Here is a 14,218-nt window from a genome sequence, read left to right on the forward strand (position 1 = left end):
TGGGATTACAGGTGCCCGCCACCATGCTCAGCTAATTTTTGTATTTTTAATAGAGACGGGGTTTCACCACGTTGGCCAGGCTGGTCTCGAACTCCTGACCTCAGGTGATCCACCTGCCTTGGTCTTTCAAAGTGCTGGGATTACAGGTGTGAGCCACCGCGCCCGGCCCTGTCTCTATAAAAAATAAAAAAAAATTAGCTGGCATGGTGGCTTACGCCTGTAGTCCCAGCTACTCAGAAGGCAGAGAGGGAGGATCACTTAAGCCTACGAGGTCAAGGCTTTAGTGAGCCATGACTGGGCCATTGTACAGCAGCCTGGGCAACAAAGTGAGACCCTGTGTGGACCAAATAAAAAAAAGGAATTCTAAGTTTAAAGTCATTTCTCCTAGGAACTTTTAGGGTTTCTTGTATCTTAACACTCACTCAAAAGTTTGTTGCCAGCCTGATTCTCATTCCTTTATGGAGTACTTGAACTTTCTTCCTAGAAGATTTTAGAATCCTCTTCATTCTTGCTATCCTTAAATTTCCTGATATATCTATGTATATACATATTTTTCTTTTTTCTGTTCAGTACTCAGTAGGTCTTCTACATTTGCAGAATCATGTTTCCCTTTAGTTCTGAAATTTTTTTCTTATTAAGCAAGTTTCATACAACCACTTTCTCTTTTCTAACTTTCAGGAACTTCTACTATTCTGATGTTGAAAATGTAAATTCTTAGGATTTATCTTTTCTTTCTCTGTTGTTCTCTACTTTTCCTCTTTTCTTTAATCTTGTAGTAATGCAAATTGAGCCTACCAACTGACCTTACAGACTATGAGACAGAGAAATAAATCTCTCATGACTCATGTTTATTCTTTCCACTTAGTTAAAAGGTTTACCCAACATCAGCCCAGCTGGGTTTAGTGGGTGAGTGCTACCTATGACTGTGAGTATTCATTCCTACTACAAGTCAAGATTCATTCTCAGTGCTGTGTATATAACAGTGAACAAAGAAAAAAAATTCCTGACTTCTTGAACTGACTTTGTAGTAGAGGGACACAGACAATAAAAAATTAAAATGTTGCATGTCCAGTATAATTCTGGAGTCAGCAGCTGTAGCTGCAGCTTTCTGATTTTGTAGGCAGCTTTTTGTTCAGAGACAGGCAGCAGCTTCTTTGGTGGCTTGCTCTTATAGTGTGACTCTAGGAATTTTTCTCAGAGTTCTATGTTTCTTCAGCCCTCCTATGATTCAGTAGAATATGTAATACTTGTTGAGAAATTCTTTTTATCTTTAAATTATAGAGCACATAGAACGATTTCTATGAATTCTATTCTCTGTAACTGAACCTGACTGCTACAATAGTCACAAAAATAAATTGTACTTTTCAGCAAGAAGCCTCCTTGGTATTTTTCTTTCTGTCCTCTGAGACCAAACTGTAGGGGCAAAGCTCATTTAAGTTCCCAGCACAGCCCCGATCTCAATTTTGTATGTACTCAGGGAAGCATTCCTACTATTTGCCATCTAGACAGATAATTTAACTGATGAGAATTCCAAGCTGACAGCTAAACGGAATACTGTACCAAAAAGTATCAGTGAGCACTTTGGGAGGCCGAGGTGGGCAGATCACGAGGTCAGGAGATTGAGACTATCCTGGCTAACACGGTGAAACCCCGTCTCTACTAAAAATACAAAAAATTAGCCGGGCGTGGTGGCCGGTGCCTGTAGTCCCAGCTACTCGGGAGGCTGAGGCAGGAGAATGGCGTGAACCCGTGAGGCAGAGCTAGCAGTGAGCCAAGATCGCGCCACTGCACTCCAGCCTGGGGGACACAGCAAGTCTCCATCTAAAAAAAAAAAAAAAAAAAAAAAGTATCAATGGGCTTGAGGATTATAAATCTGAAAGGCATATGAGCTTCCCAGAGCTTCAGGTTAACAAAGGAGAAATATATGAATGTAACCAGGTTAAGCCTAAAATTTGATATACCCACTTTACCATTTGATCTGCAAATACTGCAAGAACACTCAAAATGAAAATGAAGACCTCAAGCAAAAATTTATGTATGCTACTTATAAACATTCTGAAAGTGTCAGATATTATGTTTACAAGACCCCCTGAGTCTTACATTGTCAAAGTATGGCCTTTTACGACATGGCCCACTGGCAGATTTGCCTAGAATTTATGAAATACAACAGTTTATCCTGAATAGTTTACATTAGAATTATTTATTTGCTTTTGAAAAATGCATAAACATACTATTTTAGTCACCTCAGGCTGCCATAACAAAATACCCTAAACCGTGTGGCTTAAACAACAGGAATTTATTTTCTCAGTTCTTGAGGCTGGGAAATCCAAGATCAAGGATTGGTTGATTGCCCCCCAGTTTGGCTCCTGGTGAGTACTCTGTTCCCATTTTGTCGATTTCTTGGAGAGTGAGAGAGAGTGAGCTCTGGTGTTTCTTCATCTTCCTGTATGGTACCAACCCTATCAGATTAGGACCCCACTCTTATAGCCTCATTTAACCTTAATTATTGCCTTATAGGTCCCATCTGCAATACAGTCAACACTGGGGACTACGGCGTCAACATCAGAATTTTGAGGTAGACACAGTTTAGTGCACAGCACATACTTTCCAGAATTTTGCTTTTAGAAAATGTAAAAATATTTTACAATATTGATAATTGTAAAAACCTTTATTTAGTGATTAACATGAGCCAGGCACTATGATGTTTTATAAATGTTTTCTTATTTAATCTTTACAACCAATGAGATAAATTCAATTATCCTCATTTTACAGATGAGGAATTGATGCTCAGAGGTGCTAAGTAACTTAACCAAGATCACATGGCTAGTACAGTAAAGATTCCAACACAGACAATTCTCTTAGCTACTATGTTATAATTTAATGTATAAAATGCTGGTACATTATATATCAGTAAGAAGTGTTGTTCAGTAAGGATTTTACAACAGGTGACACTGGAGACTGAGAAGGTACCATGAACTGGCAGGGTTACGTGTGTGAGATAAGCCCTACTGTAAATATACTACTGTGGGCACTGAAAGGAGGACTGAGTTCCTATCATGTAGGTATTGGGAGTTTTAGCTTATATACCAATTTGCACTCTCACCAACAGGATCTGAGTTGTTTCTCTACAATCTCACCAACTCTGGGTTTTATATTTAAATAAGACCTCACCTACAACTTCAAAATAAAAATATGAAAATACCGATATAACCCATTTGCTGTAAGAATAATCCTCTATGTAGTCATTGTGGCCTGCTTTAATCACAAGTCATCATGAAGTGCAAACCACGACAACAAGTTCACAAGGTTAAATGCAAAGCTAAGATTAAGGCTAAAATTTGATATGCCTGCTTTATTATTTAACCTGAAAATACTGCAACAACACTCAAAATGAAAACAAAGACATAAAAGAACAATTTATACAAAGATCTTGTAAACATTCTGTAAGTGTCAGATATTATTTAAATTATCTGGATTGGGGAGGAGGCAGAGCAAGATGGCCAAATAGAAGCCTCCACCAATCCTTCTTCCTGCAGGAACACCAAATTGAACAATTTGCCTTACAAAAAAGTACTTTCATGAGAAACAAAAATCATGTGAGTGATCACAGTATGTGTTTTGAACTTCATATCACTGAAAGAGGCCCTGAAAAGGGTAGGAAAAATAGTCTTGCATTGCCAACACAACCCCTTCCCCATTCCCTGGCAGTGGCCCAATGGTGCCGAGACAGAACCCGTGCACTTGGAGGAGGAAGAGTGCAGTGATTGTGGAAACTGGCATGGGAACTCAGTGCTGCCCTGTAACAGTGGAAACCACCACCAGGCAGAACTCAGGCAGCACCCATGAAGGGATCATCTGGACCTGCCCTAGCCAGAGGGGACTCGCCCACCCCAGTGCTCAGAATGCATTCTGGCAGACCTCATACCACGGGCTAAAGTGCTCTGCGGTCCTAAATAAAGCTGAAAGGTGGTCTAGGCCATAAGGACTGCCATTCCTGGGCAAGTCCTGGTGCTGTGCTGGGTTTGGAGTCAGTGGACATGGGGGGGCATGTGACCTAGTGAGACACCAGCCAGGGTAGCCAATTAGAGTGCTTGCACCACCCCTTCCTGTAACCCCAGGCAGCAGAGCTCCAAAGAGACACCTTCCTTCTGCTTGAGGAAAGGAGAGGGAATAATAAAGAGGACATTGTCTTACATCTCGGATACAAGCTCAGCCACAATAGGACAGGCATCAGGCAGAGTCCTGAGGTCCCCATTCCAAGCTCTAGCTCCAGGATGACATTTCTAGACATACCGTAGGCCAGAAGGGAACCTGCTGCCTTGAGGAGAAAGACCCAGTCTTGGCAGGATTCATCACCTGCTGACTAAAGAACCCTTGGGCCCTGAAAAATCTGCAGTGGTAACCAGGCAGTACTTGCTGTCGGCCTTGGGTGAGACCCAGTGCTGTACTAGCTTCAAGTGTGACCAAGCATATTTCCAGGTGTGGTGGCTACAAGGATAGACTATTGCTTGAGAAAAGCAGAAAGAAGAATAAAGGGACTCTGTCTTGCAGCTTAGGTACCAGCTCAGCCACAGTGGGGTAGAGCATCATGTGGGCTCTCAGGGGTCCCAGATTCCAGGCCTTGTCTCTTAGATGGCATTTCTGGACCTACCTTGCGCCAGAGAAAAGTCCAGTGCCCTGATGAAAAAGTCCCAGGCATGGCAGCATTTACCAAATTGACTGAAGAGCCCTTGGGCCTTGAATGAATAACAGCAGGTAGCCAGACAGTACTTGCTGCATGCCTGGGGTGGTGGTGGCCATGGGGAGAGACTCCTATGCTTGTGGAAAGGGAAGGGGAGAATGGGAAGAACTTTGTCTTGTGGCTTGGGTGCCAGCTCAGCCACAGTAGAATAGAGTACCAGGTAGACTCCTAAGGTTTCCAGCTCCAGGCTCTGGCTCCTACATGGCATCTCTGAATGCCCCCAGGACAAGGGGGATCTTTCTACCCTGAAGGGAAGGATACAGCCTAGCTGGCTTTGCCACCTGCTGATTGTAGAGGCCTAGGACCTTGAGTGAACCCAAGTGGTAGCCAGGCAGTGGTTACTGTGGGCCATGGACGAGACCCAGTGCTGTGCTGGCTTTAGGTCTCACCCAGTGCAGTAACAGTGGTAGTAGCCACAGAGGAGCTTGTGCAACACCTCCTGCAGCTCCAGGCAGCTCAGTGGAGAGAGAAAGACTCCATTTGTTTAGGAGAAAGTGAGGGAAGAGAACAAGAGGCTCTGCCTGGCAATCCAGATAATTCTACCGGATCTTACCCAAGATCACCAAGGCAGTATCTCTTTGAGTCTGCAAGAGCCATAGTGTTACTGGGCTTGGAATGCCCCCTAATCCAGATACAGCTGCGGTGGGAAAAAAAATTAGATCACAATACTCAAGTGCTTCTGAATAACTGAAAAGTCTTCCCAAGAAGCGTGAGTACAAACAAGCCCAGACTGCAAAGACTACAATACCTAACTCTTCAATGTCCAGACACTGACAAACATCCACAAGCATCAAGACCATCCAGGAAAACATGACCTCATCAAATGAACTAAATGAGGCACCAGTGAAAAATCCCTGTTCCACAAAGACAGACATATTGCGACCTTTCAAAAAGAATTCAAAATAGGTGTTTTGAGAAATCTCAAAGAAATTCAAGATAACACAGAGAAGACATAGAGAAGGAATTCAAAATCCTATCAGATAAATATAACAGAGACTAAAATAAGTAAAAGAAATGAAGCAGAAATTCTGGAGCTCAAAAATGCAACTGACATGCTGAAGACAGCAGAGCCACTTAACATCAGAACTGATCAAGCAGAATTACTGAGCTTGAAGACAGGCTATTTGAAAATACACAATCAGAGGAGACAAAGGAAAAAAGAATAAAAAACAATGAAGCACACCTACAAGATCTAGAAAACAGCCTCAAAAGAGCAAATCTGAGAGTTATTAGCCTTAGGGAGTAGGTAGAGAGAGAAATAGGCACAGAAAGTTTATTCAAAGGTTGTGCAGGATCTGCATTTTATGCCTAAGAAAAAAAAAGTTTATTCAAAGGGATAATAACATAGAACTTCCCAAACCCAAACTTAGAGAAAGATGTCAATATCCAAGTACAAGAAGGCTACAGAACACCCAGCAGAATTAACCCAAAGAAGAACTACCTCAAAGCATTTAATAATCAAACTCCTGAAGGTCAAGGATAAGGAAAGGATCCCAAAAGTAGCAAGAGAAAACAAACGAATAACATACAATGGAGCTCCCATATGTCTGGCAGCAAACTTTTCAGTGGTAACCTTCCAGGCCAGGAGAGAGTGGCATGACACATTTAAAGTGCTGAAGGAAAAAAAATTTCTACCCTGGAATAGTATATCTAGCATAAATATCCTTCAAAGATGAAGAAGAAATAAAGACCTTCACAGGCAAACAAAGCTGAGGGATTTTATCAACACCAGACCTGTCTTATAAGAAATGCTAAATGGAGTTCTTCAATCTGAAAGAAAAGGATGCTAATGAGCAATAAGAAATCATTTGAAGGTACAAAACTAACTGGTAATAGTAAGCACACAGAAAACACAGACTATCATAGCACTGTAATTATGGTGTATAAACTACTAATATCTTATGTAGAAAGAATAAAAGATGATCCAGTCAAAAATAATAATTACAATAATTTTTCAAGACATAGATAATACAACAAGATAGAAATGAAAAAGTTAAAAAGCAGGGAGACTGAATTAAAGGGTAGAGTTTTTATTAGTTTTCTTTTTGCTTGCTTGTTTGTTTATGCAATCAGTGTTAAGTTGTCGTAAGTTCAAAATAATGGGTAATAAGATGTTATTTGCAAGCCTCATGGTAATCTCAAATCAAAAAACATACAATGGACACACAAAAAAACAAAAAGCAAGAAATTAAAACATACCACTAGAGAAAATCACCTTCACTAAAAGGAAGACAGGAAGGAACGAAAGAAGGAAGCGAAGACCACAAAGGAACCAGAAAACAATAAAATGGCAGGAGTGAGACCTTACTTGACAATAACATTGAATGTAAAAGGACTAAAATCTCCAATCCAAAGACATACAGGGCTGAATGGATAAAAACAAGACACAACAATCTGTTGCCTACTAGAAACATACTTCACTTATAAAGAAATACATAGACTGAAAATAAAAGGATTCAAAAAGATATTCCGTGAAAATGGAAACCAGAAAAGAGCAGGAATAGATATATCAGCCAAAATAGATTTGAAGACAAAAACTATAAAAAGAGACAAAGAAGCTCATTATATAATGATAAAGAGGTCAATTCAGCAAGAGGATATAATAATTTTAAATACATATCACCCAACACTGGAGCAAACAGATATCTAAAGCAAACATTAGCACTAAAGAGAGATGAACTCCAATAGGATAATAGCTGGGGACATCTCAACACTCCACTTTCAGCACTGAATGAATCATCCAAACAGAAATTCCACAAAGAAACGTTGGACTTAATCTGCATGATACAACAAATGGACCTAATAGATATTTACATAACATTTCCTTAAAACATTCAAAAATGTAAAGTATAATAATATAAAGTATCTTCTCAGACCACAGTGGAATACAACTAGAAATTAATAACAGGAGGAATTTTTGAAACTATACAAACACATGGAAATTAACAATATGCTCCTGAATGACCACTGAGTCAATGAAGAAATTAAGATGAAAACTGGAGCTGCCTCTCCCTCTCCCTCTCCCTCTCCCCACGGTCTCCCTCTCCCTCTCTTTCCACGGTCTCCCTCTGATGCCGAGCCGAAGCTGGACTGTACTGCTGCCATCTCGGCTCACTGCAACCTCCCTGCCTGATTCTCCTGCCTCAGCCTGCCAAGTGCCTGCGATTGCAGCCGCGCGCCGCCACGCCTCACTGGTTTTCGTATTTTTTTGGTGGAGACGGGGTTTCGCTGTGTTGGCCGGGCTGGTCTCCAGCTCCTAACCGCGAGTGATCCGCCAGCCTCGGCCTCCCGAGGTGCCGGGATTGCAGACGGAGTCTGGTTCACTCAGTGCTCAATGGTGCCCAGGCTGGAGTGCAATGGCGTGATCTCGGCTCGCTACAACCTCCACCTCCCAGCCGCCTGCCTTGGCCTCCCAAAGTGCCGAGAGTGCAGCCTCTGCCCGGCCGCCACCCCGTCTGGGAAGTGAGGAGCGTCTCTGCCTGGCCACCCATCGTCTGGGACGTGAGGAGCCCCTCTGCTTGGCTGCCCAGTCTGGAAACTGAGGAGTGTCTCTGCCCGGCCGCCATCCCATCTAGGAAGTGAGGAGTGCCCCTTCCCCGCCGCCATCCCATCTAGGAAGTGAGGAGCGTCTCTGCCTGGCCGCCCATCGTCTGAGATGTGGGGAGCGCCTCTGCCCCAACGCCCCATCTGGGATGTGAGGAGCACCTCTGCCCGGCTGTGACCCTGTCTGGGAGGTGAGGAGCGTCTCTGCCCGGCCGCCCCATCTGAGAAGTGAGGAGATCCTCCGCCCAGCAACCGCCCTGTCTGAGAAGTGAGGAGCCCCTCCGCCCAGCAGCCACCCCGTCTGGGAAGTGAGGAGCGTCTCCGCCCCGCAGCCACCCCGTCCGGGAGGGAGGTGGGGGGGTCAGCCCCCTGCCCGGCCAGCCGCCTGTCCGGGAGGTGAGGGGCGCCTCTGCCCGGCTGCCCCTACTGGGAAGTGAAGAGCCCCTCTGCCCGTCCAGCCGCCCCGTCCAGCCGCCCCGTCCGGGAGGGAGGTCAGGGGATCAGCCCCCCCGCCTGGCCAGCCGCCCCCTCTGGGAGGAGAGGGGCGCCTCTGCCCGGCCGCCCCTACTGGGAAGTGAGGAGCCCCTCTGCCCGGCCACCACCCCATCTGGGAGGTGTACCCAACAGCTCATTGAGAACGGGCCATGATGACAATGGCGGTTTTGTAGAATAGAAGCGGGGGAAAGGTGGGGAAAAGATTGAGAAATCGGATGGTTGCCGTGTCTGTGTAGAAAGAAGTAGACATGGGAGACTTTTCATTTTGTTCTGTACTAAGAAAAATTCTTCTGCCTTGGGATCCTGTTGATCTGTGACCTTACCCCCAAGCCTGTGCTCTCTGAAACATGTGCTGTGTCCACTCAGGGTTAAATGGATTAAGGGCGGTGCAAGATGTGCTTTGTTAAACAGATGCACTCCCTAATCTCAAGTACCCAGGGACACAAACACTGCGGAAGGCCGCAGGGTCCTCTGCCTAGGAAAACCAGAGACCTTTGTTCACTTGTTTATCTGCTGACCTTCCCTCCACTATTGTCCTATGACCCTGCCAAATCCCCCCCTGCGAGAAACACCCAAGAATGATCAATAAAAAAAAAAAAAAAAAAAAAGGAACTTTTTTTGAAACACATGATAATGGAAGCTCAATATACCAAAACCTATGGAATACAGCAAAAGCAGTACTAAGAGGAAAGTTTATAGCTATATACTATTATCAAAAAAGTAGAAAAACTTCAAATAAACTAATGATTCATTTTAAAGAACTAGAAAAGCAAAGGCAAACCAACTGCAAATTAGTAGAAGAAAAGAAATAATAAAGATCAGAGCAGAGATCAATGGAATTGAAACGAGGAAAACAATAAACAAGATCAATGAAACAAAACGTTGGGTTTTGAAAAGATAAAATTGACAAACCTTGAGCCAGACTGAGGAAAAAAGAGAGAAGACCCACATAAATAAAATCAAAGACAAAAAAGGAGACATTATAACTAATACTGCAGAAATTCAAAGCATCATTAGTGGCTACTATGAGCAACTATATGCTAATAAATTGAAAAATCTAGAAGAAATGAATAAATTCCTAGACACATACAACCTACCAGAATTTAACCATGAAGAAATCCAAAAACTGAGCAGATCAATAACAAGTAATGAGATCAAAGCCATAATAAAAAAATCTTCCAGCAAAGAAAAGCCTGGGACCCAATGACTTCACTGCTGAGTTCTGCCAAACATTTAGAGAAGAACTAATACCAATCCTACTCAAACTATTCTGAAAAACAGAAGAGGAGGGAATATTTGCAAACTCTCTCTATGAGGCCAGTATTACACGGTTACCAAAGCCAGGCAGACACATCAAAATAAATAAATAAATAAAAATAAAAAATTAACTGCAGGCCAATATCACTGATGAATACTGATGCAAAAATCCTCAACAGAATACTAGCAAAGTGCATTCAAAAACACATTAAAAAGATCATTCATCATGACTAAGAGGGATTTATCTCAGATGCAAGAATGATTCATCATATGCAAAACAATGTGATACATCATATCAACAGAATGAAGGGCAAACGCCATATGATCATTTTAATTGATGCTGAAAAAGCATTTGATGAAATTCAACATCCCTTCATGATAAAAACCCTAAAAAAACTGGGTATAAAACTCAACATAATAAAATCTATATACAATAGATCCACAGCTAGTATCATACTGAATGAGGAAAAATTTAAAGCCTTTCCTCTCATACCTGGGACATGACAAAGATGCCCACTTTCACCACTGTTATTCACCATAGTACCAGAAGTTCTAGCTAGAGCAATCAGACAAGAGAAAGAAATAAAGGGCATCCAAATCGGAAACGAAGAAGTCAAATTATCCTTTTCAGATGATGTGATCTTATCTTTGGAAAAACCTAAAGACTCCACCAAAAAACTATTAGATCTGATAAACAAATTCAGTAAAGTTGCAGATACAAAATCAACACATAAAAATCAGTAGCAGTTCTATTGCCGACAGTGAACAATCTGAAAAAGAAATCAAGGAAGTAATTCCATTTACAATACCTAGAAATAAAATTAATTACCCAGAAATTAACCAAAGAAGTGAAAGATCTCTACAGTGAAAACTATAAGAAATTAATGAGGACACAAAAAAATGGAAAGGTATTCCATGTTCACAGATTGGAAGTATCCATATTGTTAAACCGTCCATATTTCCCAAAGCAATCTACAGATTAAATGCAATCTCTATCAAAATACCTATGACATTCTTCACATAAATAGAAAAAAAAATCCTAAAATTTATATAGAACCACAAAAGACTCAGAATAGCCAAAGCTATCCTGGGTAAAAAGAACAAAACTGTATGAATCACATTACCAGGCTTCAAATTATACTACAGAGCTATAGTGACCAAAATGACATGGTATTGGCATAAAAACAGACATAAAGACCAGTGGAAGAGGGCCCAGGCACAGTGGCTCATGCCTGTAATCCAAGCATTTTAGGAGGCCGAGGCGTGTGGATCCCTTGATGTCACTTTGAGATCAGCTTGGCCAACATGGTGAAACCCTGTCTCTACTAAAAGTACAAAAATTAGCTGGGCATGGTGGCTCACACCAGTATTCCCCGCACTTTGAGCACTTTTGGAAGGCCGAGGCGGCACTTGAGGCCGGGAGTTCAAGACAAGTCTGGCCAACATGGTGAAACCATGTCTCTACTAAAAATACTAAACTTAGCCAGGCATGGTGGCACGCACTTGTAATCTCAGCTACTTGACAGGCTGAGGAAGAAGAATCGCTTGAACCCAAGAGGTGGAGGTAAAAGTGGGCCGAGATCTTGCCACTGCACTCCAGCCTGGGTGACAGAGGCTGACTCCATTTCAAAAAAAAAAAAAAAACAATGGAACAGAATAGAGAACCCAGAAACAACTCCATATATCTGCAGTCATTTTCAACAAAGGTGCCAAGAATACACATTGGAGAAAGGACGGTCTGTTTAATGAATGGTGCTGGGAAAACTGGATAGCCATATGCAGAATGAAAGTAGACCTCTATCTCTCACCATACACACAAATCAAATCAAAACGGATTAAAGACTTAAATCTAAGATCTGAAACTATGAAACTACTAAAAGAAAACATTGAGGAAGCTCTCCAGGACATTGGGCTGGGCAAAAGAGTTGCTGAGTAACACCCTAAAAGCACAGGCATCCAAAGCAAATATGGATAAATGTGACCACATCAAGATAAAAAGCTTCTGCACCGCAAAGGAAACAATCAACAAAGAGACAATCCACAGAACGGGAAAAAAATATATGCAAACTATCCATCTGACAAGGGATTAATAACCAGTATATATAAGGAGCATGAACAACTTAATAGGAAAAATTATAATAATCTGAGTTTAAAAAGGACAAAAGGGCCAGGCACCATGGTTCCCACCTGTAATCCCAGCACTTTGGGAGGCCAAGGCAGGAGGATCACTTGAGGCCAGGAGTTCAAGACCAGCCTGGGCAACACGGGCAGGCTGTTTTTTTGTAGAAACCCCATCTCTACAAAAAAAAAGAAAAAAGAAAAAAAAATTAAAAGAAAATTTAGCTAGGTGTGGTGGTGCACACCTCTAGTCCCAGCTACTCAGGAGGCTGAAGTGGGGGGATTACTTGAGCCCAGGAGTTCGAAGCTTCAGTGAGCTAGATCAAACCACTGCATTCCAGCCTGGGTGACAGAGCAAGAACCTATCTCTCAAAAAAAAAAAAAAAAAAAATTTAAAACGGGCAAAAGATGTGAATAGACATTTACCAAAAGAAGGCATACAAATGACAAATAAGTATATGAAAAGGTGCTCAACATCACTCATCATCAGAGAAATGCAAATCAAAACTACAATGAGATATCATTTCATCATAATTAAAATGGCCTATATCCAAAAGACAGGCAATAACAAATGCTGATGAGGATGTGGAGAAAAGAGAACCCTTGTACACTGTTGGTGGGAATGTAAATTAGTACAGCCACTAAGGAGAATAGTTTGGATATTCCTCAAAAAGCTAAAAATAGAGCTACCACATGATCCAGCAATGCCACTAATAGGTATATACCCCAAAGAAAGGAAATCAGTATATCCTAAGATATACTTGCACTCCCATGTTTATTGCAGCACTGTTCACAACAGCCAAGATTTGGAAACAACCTAAGTGTCCATCAATAGACAAGTAAAGAAAACGTGGTTTATGTACACAACGTAGTAGCATTCAGCCATAAAAATGAATGAGATCCTGTTATTTTCAACAAAATGGATGCAACTGATGTCATTACTTTAAGTGAAATAGGCCAGGTACAGAATGACAAACTCTGCACGTTCTCACTTATTTGTGGGAGCTAAAAATTAAAACAACGGAACTAACAGAGAATAGAATGATGGTTACAAGGCTGGGCAGGGTAGTGGGGAATTAAGGGGCAGAGTGGGGATGGTTAATAGGTACAAAAGTATAGACAGAATTAGATCTAGTATTTGACAGCACGAGAGTGACTAGTCAACGATAATTCATTGAACATTTTAAAATAACTAATTAGATTGTTTGTAGCACAAAGAAAGGATAAATATTTGAGGTGATGGATACTCCATGTACCCTGATGTGATTATTACTTATTGTATGCCTGTATCAAAATCTCATGTACCCCATAAATATATACATGTATTCACAAAAAATAAAAATTAAAAATTAAAAGAATTATCTGGATTGGATTGGCATAGCTTTCAGGAATTTATGTTTATTTTTAATGTTTTTGGTTACATAGTAGGTGTATATATTTAAAAATACGGAACGCTTCACGAATTTGCGTGTTATCCTTGGGAAGGGGCCATGCTAATCTTCATATTATTCTAATTTTAGTATATGTGCTGCAGAATTAAGCACTGCTTTTAGGAATTTAGGTACTTTATTTATTTATTTATTTAGCTTTTAGGAATTTAGGTACTTTATTTATTTATTTATTTATTTTTGAGACGGAGTCTCGCTCTGTCGCCCAGGCTGGAGTGCAGTGGCGCGATCTTAGCTCACTGCAAGCTCCGCCTCCCGGGTTCACGCCATTCACCGTGGTCTCGATCTCCTGACCTCGTGATCTGCCCGTCTCGGCCTCCCAAAGTGCTGGGTATAACAAGCGTGAGCCACCGCGCCCGGCCAGGTACTTCATTATTATTTTTTGATACAGAGTCTCACTCTTTGGCCCAGGCTGAGTGCAGTGGCGCGATCTCAGCTCACTGCAACCTCCGCCTCCCGGTTTCAAGCGATTCTCCTGCATCAGGCTCCTGAGTAGCTGGGATTACAGGCGCCTGCCACCACGCCCGGGGCTAGGTTTTGTATTTTTAGTAGAGACGGGTTTCACCATGTTGGTCAGGCTGGTCTGGAACTTCTGACCTCAGGTGATCCGTCCGCC

The 14,218-nt window shown here is 41.9% G+C and overlaps 1 non-coding gene across 1 annotated transcript; it reads right to left on the reverse strand.

Moving 5' to 3' along the window:
* Positions 1–13,594: 13,594 nt before the first annotated feature.
* On the reverse strand, positions 13,595–13,698 carry LOC115935644 (U6 spliceosomal RNA). Its single transcript, XR_004071270.1, has one exon. It is a non-coding gene; the product is annotated as a U6 spliceosomal RNA (small nuclear RNA).
* Between the last annotated feature and the right edge of the window lie 520 nt (positions 13,699–14,218).

Source organism: Gorilla gorilla, chromosome 7, assembly GCF_029281585.2.
Source record: "Gorilla gorilla gorilla isolate KB3781 chromosome 7, NHGRI_mGorGor1-v2.1_pri, whole genome shotgun sequence".
Taxonomy (NCBI): Eukaryota; Metazoa; Chordata; class Mammalia; order Primates; family Hominidae; genus Gorilla; species Gorilla gorilla.